Genomic DNA, 10,125 nt, shown 5'->3' with positions numbered 1-10,125 from the left:
AACATACAAATATAGACTAATTTCACGAAAAGTTGGAACGTTTGATTTCATGTTTGTTTTGACAAAAGTGTTTTGAATATGTATCACTTAAAATGGTGATCTCATCTATACAAGAATCAAGTATCTCAATTCAAGTGATTAGCCTTCATCCACAGGCATTCAAACAGGTATATCAAATAAGTAGTTAGACTCATGGTAGTATGTTTGATATGACAACATTCACACTTATGCAATATGCTAAAGCAAAAATGCTTACCTTAACGTCCGAAGGCGAGTCCAAAAAGAAAGCAAATAGTTAGGAAAAAAGTGCATGATCCTAATTTTAATGACTAATGCAACACATGCAATGTGCAATTAAGGTTCGGCTACTAGTATGGCATGTGAGTCAATTCAAGGCATGTAATAGCGCATGTATGCAAGTAAGGAGTTTGAATTTGACAGTTGAATAATATGATGAGCCGAACTTTTATGCATGTAAACGAATGGATGTAAATCATGGAAGTTGCTAATTAAACATGATGTCCCTAATCTAACCATCATAAGCAGTGAAATAAAAGGGAGAAAGAATGGGGGTTGGAAGACATACAACTTATTACATATTTGTCCTCATGAAGGAGGGTCTGAATGTCCAAATGTCCGAATAAATAATTATTACAAAACCGAATGAAGAATAAATAAAAGGGGCTGTCTAATTTATTACAATAAGCCCTGACTCAATAAATTCGGTATAACGTCCGACCGAATTCAATTAATCATATTGGTTCTTTATGTCGGTTATAATCCAATTTTAACCAATTTTATTAGCCTTTTTTATTACCTTTCCATTTCTTTATCTTTTCTCCTGTTTGTGCAAAAGTGATATTTACGTCCACTAAGTCCAAAACGCAATAAAGAGAAATAAGCATTAACTTAACCCGAGAAAATTTTCTTTGGGGAAAATTACAAAGGAAGAGTCAAACTTATTTACACGCAATAAGGGATTCCAAGTCAAACTCAAGATGCGCAACAAGGACTAGTCAAACTCAAAAGAGTGATAATGACATAGAAAAATCCAAACTTGAGTGATAATGACTTGAAATCCAAATGTGATAATAAGTGATAATGACACTTTCCTTGGTGATTTCCAAGGGTCAATTAGTCCCTTAAAAGTAAACACACTGATGAATAAAGAGAAATGAAAAAGAAAAGATTGTGCTTTAGTATAAGAACATGTATACATTTGGGGTAGTGAACCTCCAAAGAATTTAAACCGTTAAGTATAGAGCGTTTTATGGCTTTGGTAGTAAATCTCCTAAGAGATTAAATCAGTAAGCATAGAACGTTGTATACTTTTGGTAATGAACCTCTTAAGCATAAAATGTTTTATGCCTTTGGTAGTGAATCTCCAAAAAGATTAAACCATTAAGCATAGAGCGTTTTATACCTTTGGTAATGAACCTCCTAAGCATAAAACGTTTTATGCGTTTGATAGTGAATCTCCAAAGAGATTAAACTATTAAGCATAGAGCGTTTTATACCTTTGGTAATGAACCTCCTAAGCATAAAACATTTTATGCCTTTGGTAGTGAATCTCCATAGAGATTAAACCGTTAAACATAGAGCGTTTTATACCTTTGGTAATAAACCTCCGAAGAGATTAAACCATTAAGCATGGAAGAGTTCCTTTCTTATACTTGAACCACAATCTTAATTTTTCACAACTTTTTAATCGAAATAAGCAAAGAAGAGAGGGAGGTTACAGAGATGATTATGCGAAATTGATTAATTGGTTAGTACAAACAACCTTGATATTTAAAAATAAATTAAATAACCCCCTAAATAGCATACAATAGTACTGAAATTAAGCTATAGAAAACGAGCAAAATTAAATAGCTGGAGGTACTATTCACCGCCGGAGGTTACTATTCACCGCTGGAGGTACTATTCATCTGGTGGGGTAGATTATTTAAAGTAATAAATTACAACAGTTTATATACAATATTTAAATTACAGCAGATATGTGGTGGTGCAGCCATCTCATTAAAGCGATAAAAAAAACAATTATGAAAAGAAGTAAATGAAGTATTTAAACAAATTATATCACACTTTAAAATTAAATGAAAATTTGTGAAAACTCACCTTTTGGGAAATGATGAATTTTCTGAGTCACAAACTTTCTTTTGATTACTCTCAAGTCTGTAGAATGTGTTCTCAATTCTCAGTTCAAAATTTGGAATTACAGCTTTAGTGGTTGGTTTTTGAATGGTGTATTGATGAAATGGAAATAAAAATATCAAAGAAAATATTTTATTTTCCCTCTCTCTCTCTTAAAAAAAAATTAATCACTGTATTTGGTTTGAGTTTTCTGAATTAAGTTTTTTGAAAACTAACTTTTTTGGTTTTGTGTTTTTTTGTTTTTAGTGAATATTTTTTAAATTTTAAACATTTTTTTTACTTTTTTAGATGCACCTTACTTAGATGTATCTAAAAAGTAAAAAATTTGTAAAAAAATATTTTAAAAAATTAATAAATACATAAAAATATAAAAAATGTACTGAATTCTTGTATTTTTTTTTATATTTTTGGTATTTAGTGAATTTTTAAAAGATTTTTTTATAATTTTTTTACTTTTTAGGTGTATTTATGTTAGGTGTGTCTAAAAAGCAAAAAAATTACTTAAAATATTAAAAAAATTCAGTAAAAACAAAAAAACATGAAAAATAAGAGAGTAGAATTTTTTGAAAAGTGTTTTGGAAAACCCTAAACTAAGCAAGGTGAATTTTCTTTTTTTCTGATTCTTTTTTTCTTAAACTCTCGTACCGCTTCTTTTTTTCCTCTCTGATTCTCTAATCTAATTCTCAGACCCTTCTCTCCTTTTTCTCTTTTTTTTTTCTTTATGATTAGTCTCCCTTCTCTCCTTTTGATTCTCTCAAACTTTTCCTTTTTTCTTTTTGTTTTTCTTTTCCTTCCCTTTTTTTCCCCCTTCAGACTCCTCCCCTTCATCCTTATATAGGCAAAATATAATATAATAATAATATAATAAACATAATAATAATAATATAAATATATATATATATATAATCATATCAAACGAATAGTTATTATTATTTTATAATATATATAATATAATATATAAAATATATATAATATATAATTTATACCAAAATACTGAACATATAAAATACTAAACATATAATATAAAATATTAAACATATAATATAATAATATTAAAATATAATATAATAATATAACTTTTTTTATTATTTTCTTTTATATATATACAATACACCAAAAATATGAACAAACACATAAAATTATGAAAAATTACAAAAATACTAAACTAATGAAATATTCAGTATTTTTAAAATAATTTGGCCATAATGGTAAAGATTGGGATTAAAGTTCAAATTTCATCTCTCTTACTGAGGATTCTGTGAGAAACACATTCTAACTGTCATCATCGGGTAATCAAAAGAAAGCGCCCAAGTCTTAGAGCCGGTCAAAATGGGGTGTCTACAGAGTCACAGAAGACTACTGCTTCATCAACTTCCATTGTGCTGCTAACTTTAATCCTGCGATTAGCGTCTCATATTTTGCTTCATTGTTTGAGGCTTTGAACCGCAAACGAATAAACTGCTCTAACATTCACCCGTCTGGAGATACCAACACCACTCCTGCCTCCACTCCTTAACGGTTTGAACTCTGATCAACAAATAGGCAGAAGGAGTCGCCATTTTAAATATCACAGTACTTGAGTTTCTCTTTTTTCTTCTACTCTGCTGTGGGGTTCTTCATTCTCAACTGGGTCTATTCTTGTTCCCCTGGACATCCTAAGCTGTGGCTCACTGGAGCTCGACGTGGGATGGCACCAGGTGTGAACTCAGCCACGAAGTCGGCTAGAACCTGACCTTTGATTGCTGTTCTGGGACTAAATTCCAGGCCGTATTGCCCCAATACTACTGCTCATCTAGCTACCCTGTCTGTCAGATCTCCTTGTTGTAGCAGGGACTTTAAGGGATACTTAGTCAATACCACAATCTTGTGGGCTTGAAAGTAATGATTCAACTTCTTGGAAGCCATCATTAAGGCCAGTGTCAATTTCTCCAGGGGCAAATACCTGGTCTCTGTGCCTGCTAAGGTTTTACTTACATAGTATACTGCAATATGTTCTCCCTTCTCTTCTCTAATCACCACTACACTCACTGCATGTTCCAAAACCGCCAAGTATAAGAATAGCCCCTCTCCAGGCACTGGATTTGACAGAACTGGAGTTGTTGTCAGGTACTTCTTCAAGTCGGCCAAGGCGACTTCGCACTCCTCTATCCATAAAAAATCTGTGGCCTTCTTTAATAAACAAAAAAATGGTTTATATTTATCTGAACTTCTGCTTATAAACCTATTGAGGGCTGTGGCCCTTCTTGTTAACATTTGCACTTATTTTGCCGACGTTGGGCTTTTCAAGTCTAAAATAGCCTTGATTTGATTTGGGCTTGCCTTAATGCCCTTCTGTAACCAAGTATCCTAAGAACTTACCAGACCCAACTCCAAATGCACATTTTGAAGCATTGAGTCGGAGTTCTAAGGATGTCGAAACTTGCCTTTAAGTCGGTCAGATGATCCTCGGGTTCTTTGATCTTCACGTCCATGTCATCAATGTATACTTCTACTGTTTTGCCAATCAGATGTCTGAACATCTTGGTCACTAACCTCTGGTAGGTTGCTCCTGCATTTTTCAACTCGAAAGGCATTACTCTATAGTAATACAGCCCTTTTGGGGTGATAAATGCAGTCTTCTCCTCATTAGGGGAGTATATTACTATTTAATGGTACCCCCTGTAAGCGTAAGCTCATCATTCCATGCCCTGAAGTGGCGTCTACTAATTGATCGATCTTGAGGAGTGAGAAACTGTGTTTGACAACCAAGTTGGGTAGTTTACCTCTCGAATAGCTCTAGCCTCTAACAATTTGTCCACTTCCTCCTCTACTGCCTCCACATGAACCAATGTCGGCCTCCTAGCTCGCTAAATGACGAGTTTAGCCAACCTGTCTACATTCAATCTGCGGTATGTAACCTCGGGATCAATGCCAGGCATCTCGTAAGGCATTCAAGCAAACACCTCTATGTTTGCTCGCAAGAATGCTTCTAACTTCCTTTCCTCCTTCTCGACCAAGCCTGAGCTGAGTAGGAAGAAGTGCTCTTCATTCCCTTGCTGGACCAGAATTTTCTTCAAGGCTTCATAGTTTTTGTCGGCTGACTCTTTGTCGACGTGATCCAGGACCTCCATGTCCTCGTCCCCAATCTTTACTGTTTTTGCTTCTCGTACGTTGCAGATGGATTTCATTGTTGCCATGGAGCAATTCTTTGCCTGCACCTAATCCCCTCTGATCTTCTCAATTCTATACTCTGTTGGGAACCGTAATAGCTGGTGTAGTGTTGAAGGAACAGCCTTCATTGTGTATAACTATGGCCTTCCCAAGATGACATTGTAAGGGAATGGGGTGTCAATTACTGTGAACTCTGTGCTTATTTTCTTGGTACCTGCCTGTACCTCCAAATTTATTGCTCCCAGAGGCCAGGTTGGCATTCCATTGAACCCGACCATTGGACTGTTGGATTGCTCCAGATCATCTCAGTGAATGCCAAGCTCTTTGTAACATCTGACATACATGATGTCACAAGAGCTGCCTTGGTCAATCAGAATGCACTTTACCTGGCATTCTCCAGTCTTGAGGGATATCACCAGAGCATCATTGTGTGGATGCTGCACCATGTCCAGGTCGGCCTCAGTAAAGGACATCATTGGTCCCTGGTACTCGTCTGTCCTAGGCCTCTTTTGCTGGACCTGATACACATGTTGTAAATGTTTCACCCTCTGGGTCTCCCCACATACCTCATTCTCATTGACCTTCGAGTGAATCACATTGATCACTCGAGATCCGTCTACTTGCGGTTGCGGTGTTGGTAGAGGTGGTGCTGCCAGTGCCTGAGGCAGTCTTGCCTATTTTTTCCTCGTTCTGACCTCATCTACCAGGTCTCTCAAGTGGTCCTATCTGACTAGATCCTCTAAATGTGTCTTCAGGGCTCTGCCCCCTGAGTTAGGTGCCCATCCTCATTGTGGTAGGCACAGTGCTTCCCAAGGCTTCTTCACATAAATTTACCAGGAATCTTCTCTGGTGCTCTATAGTACGGCTGGTTCCTGATCCTTTCCAAGACTTTATAAAGCGGGATCCAGAACACTGTAGTGACTGCCTGTGCAGCCCTCAGTCCTGTTTCTTGTCTATTAAAATTTGTATTACCTCGGTCTCGCTTCGGCGAGCTATTCCTCTTCTCTTGCTTTGACGCCTTTGTTCCTGGTGTGTTTTATTCTGCTCTCGCATATTTCTCGATTCTGGCCATGAGTTCCTCTATACTTTTTGGTAGTATCTTTGCCAATGAATTTCAAAGCATGCATTCATCGTTCAGGCCGTTCTTAAAAGATACGACTGCCAACTCTTGATTGCACTCTGGTATTCGGTTAAACATCTCATAATACCTTTTGGCATAGGCCCTAAGACTTTCATCCTCGCCAATTCTCAGAGCTATCGGGGAGTCTACCCTCAACAGTTATAGTTTGTTTGTAACAAACCTGGCCACAAACATCTCGGCAAGGCCTTCTTAACTTTTCACAATTTCTTTCGACAACTTGTAAAACTAATATGATACGATTTCCCCAAAGGATAAGGGGAACACCTTGTAGAGCAACGGTTCGTTCCCAATATATAGTGTCATTGAGTTCAAATATAAGCCGACGTGAAAGTTAGGATCGGACTTACCGTCGTATATCTGAAATCTTGGCATGTGGAACCTTTTCGAGGCCTCAAACTTATCCAATTCTACTGAGAACGGCATTCTCAGCTTGACTAGAGATGTAACCTCGGCATCTTGTTGCTTCCTCTGGAGGTAATCCCTCAAATCCTCCTTAGTTTGTCCAAGAGCTCGGCTGCAACGGATTTTAGCCTTTTTGGTGCGCTGCTCCCAGTGTTGTTATAAGTCCTCTTGGACTTCCCTTCATTCATCGTGTCAAAACAAAGCTCCTTCCCTTGAACATGCCGATGTTCCTTGACATAAGTTTCCTTGGCACGAGGTGTCTTCTAAGACTCTTCTTTCATCCATTCTCCTCGCCTGACCTCCCGTGAAGGCCAATGCGAATGCTCCTTTGTCCTGTCATGCTGAGAGACTGCAGGGATTTCTTTCTGCCTCCCTCTCTAGGCATCATTCTCCATCACTAGAATCGGCGTGTCCTCCAATGGAAACGGTGGCTGCATGACGTTGTTTTGCATGATAAAGTTGACAACTGATTGTAGGTCTTCCAATTTGTTTGTCATTCCCTTCATCTCCTCATCCCTCCTTAGACATCTATCTTTCCATACCTGGAGGTCGCTTTTGTTGAAATACCCGCCTCGGCCTACCTTTTTTGGTTCGTCTCCCTCTTGGCCGACATCCTTTTCCCTGAGATTCTGCTCTCGGGGTTCTTTATTACAGTTCTCTTCCTCCACATTAGGATTCTTTCTGCGTGTTGTTGGCCATCTATTCTCCTCACGTTTCCACAGACAGCGCCAAATTGTAGGTGTTGATTTTTGACTACATAACGAAACAGGAAAACTCAGCAGTAGAGCACCGACAGAATAGATTAAGCCCAAACAACCTGTCATAGAAAGATAAGAATCTGATGGTGGTTCGTCGACCTGGGGCACTCCGACCATCAAGTCAGTAATTATCTCTCACTAGACAAAGCATAAAAAACATACCTTAGACCCACGAGGGTGTCTTACTTTTATAGTCAGCACTAACCTGATCCCTGTAGAAGCCTAGCTTCAATGAACTTTTGCTCCATGCTCATCTTGGACTCCCAGTTAAATAGTGATAAACTCCCTAAGAGTTTTATCTTTATCCAAACTGAGGTCCTCCCCTATTCTAGGACTCTTGTCCTTTATTCGCTTAACTCGGGTTCCGATATCTCTGTAGATAACCTCAACCTAGCCGAGATCACCTCGGCATCATGACTAAGCTACGTGGCACTCTGGCTGACACGTCGGCATCACCTCGGCTACGTGCTATTATTCACAAAATATGTCCCCACAAAGACCTTTGAGTTAAAAAAAAAAGGTCGGTAGTCAATGACTTTCATCATTAATTTTGTTAGTTCTATTGCTTGGTTACAGTTTTTCAAAAACACTTTTAGAAAATTCTATTTTCTTGTTTTTCGTGTTTTTTTGTTTTTATTGAATTTTTTTAATATTTTAAGCAATTTTTTTTTAACTTTTTAGACATACCTAACATAAATATACCTAAAAAGTAAAAAAAAAATTGTGAAAAAAACCTTTTAAAAATTCACTAAAAACCAAAAATACAAAAAAAAATACAAGAATTCAGTACATTTTTTGTATTTTTATATATTTATTATTTTTTTAAAATATTTTTTTACAAAGTTTTTACTTTTTAAATACATCTAAGTAAAGTGCATTTAAGAAAGTAAAAGAAATGTTTAAAATTTTAAAAATATTCACTAAAAATAAAAAAAATACGAAAATCAAAAAATTCAATTTTCAAAAAATTTAATCCAAAAAACTCAAACCAAACACACTGATTAGTTTTATAATAATATCACACTAAAAAAAAAATAGTTGAATTGATATTGTGTGGGTATCATAACATTTAAACTCATTTTATTTGTTGTAAACTATTTCATTAAAAATATTTTTTGCATTTTGTGATATTGACCACATAAAATGTTAATAAAATAATTTTATATTGGATCATATAAAATCATTTACAAAATTATATTTAATAAGTCATTTTATGATATACTACATTGTGTTTTGACTTATTTGAAAATATTTTCTAACAAATATTCTCATCTTATAATGTTTTCATCATGCTTAAACTTTTCTATGACATTTAAAATGTTCTTAATTAAAAATAAAAAAAAAATACAACGATTGCAATCAAGCAAAATAAATATATTTATATTAAAATGAATTTAATTTATAAAATTTATCTTAAAGTCACTATGATTTATTTCATAATTTTCATTTGAGATAATAGAAAAGGTGTTGATAAATTTTTTTACTTGACAGGTTTTTTTTTTTTCTTTTAAAACAAACAAAAAATTAAAAGTACATTTATACTTTGACTACATAACTATTTGGTATATATATTTAGATTTATTATTTAATAATATTTATATTTAATTATTAATTGTGCATTTTAAAGTTTTAAATAGAAATTTTGCATAGCACGGGATTTGAAACTAGTATATTTGTACAAAAGATGAAAAATATAATTATTTATTTATTTATTTGGCTAATAAATTATTAATAGAAAAGTGATTAAGTATTATATAAATTTTTTAAAAAAAAAGAAGAAAAAACTCAATTTAATTTAAAAGTTTAACCATGACTTCTTCCAATAAACTTGAAAAGAGTCAAAACTTTAAAGGTCACTTCCACCGATGTTACATAGTAAAATTATTGAACCGTGTGTAGTGTAAAGGGTGGTTTGACATCCCCAAATAATTTATTTTTTTATTTTATTTTTATTATATTATCTTTGTATTTTTTTTACATATTTTTATAAAAAAATAAAAAATATATTTATTTAGATTATTATAAACAACCTCTCACGGTTCAAATTTCTAGACACTATCTACAATGTGTTTATAGTTAAAAAGCTCGTGCAACTCACCTTGTATATACTTCTGCCAGTAAAGCTTCGTAGCTCGAAAAAAGAAGGGCTCGAATGGCCCGACCCCTCTTCCCTTCTCTCTCTCTCTCTCTCTCTCTCCTTTTTCTTCTCTATTCTCCTCCTTGCCTTGGTCTTCTTCTTCCTTCTCAACTGCAACAGTGGGCTCTTTCTCTCTGCGACGATTGGCTCTCTCTCTTCCATTTTCTCTCTTTCTTTCGCCTCTCTGTTACCGATTTCAGAGAGGAAAAAAAAGATTACCAAATGTTTGGTTTTGATTTTGATTTTGATTTTGATTTTGATTTTGGGTTTGGTTTTGATCTTGAGTTTTGATTTTTTTTTGATTTTGTGGGTTTTGAGTTTGATTTGATTTTGGAATACCCTCCTCTGTGTGTATACACACATAGATCTATTCTCCTCTCTCT

Source organism: Camellia sinensis, unplaced genomic scaffold, assembly GCF_055761805.1.
Source record: "Camellia sinensis isolate YWXY unplaced genomic scaffold, ASM5576180v1 Unanchor11, whole genome shotgun sequence".
Taxonomy (NCBI): Eukaryota; Viridiplantae; Streptophyta; class Magnoliopsida; order Ericales; family Theaceae; genus Camellia; species Camellia sinensis.
Note: the sequence above shows the minus strand (reverse complement) of the source record.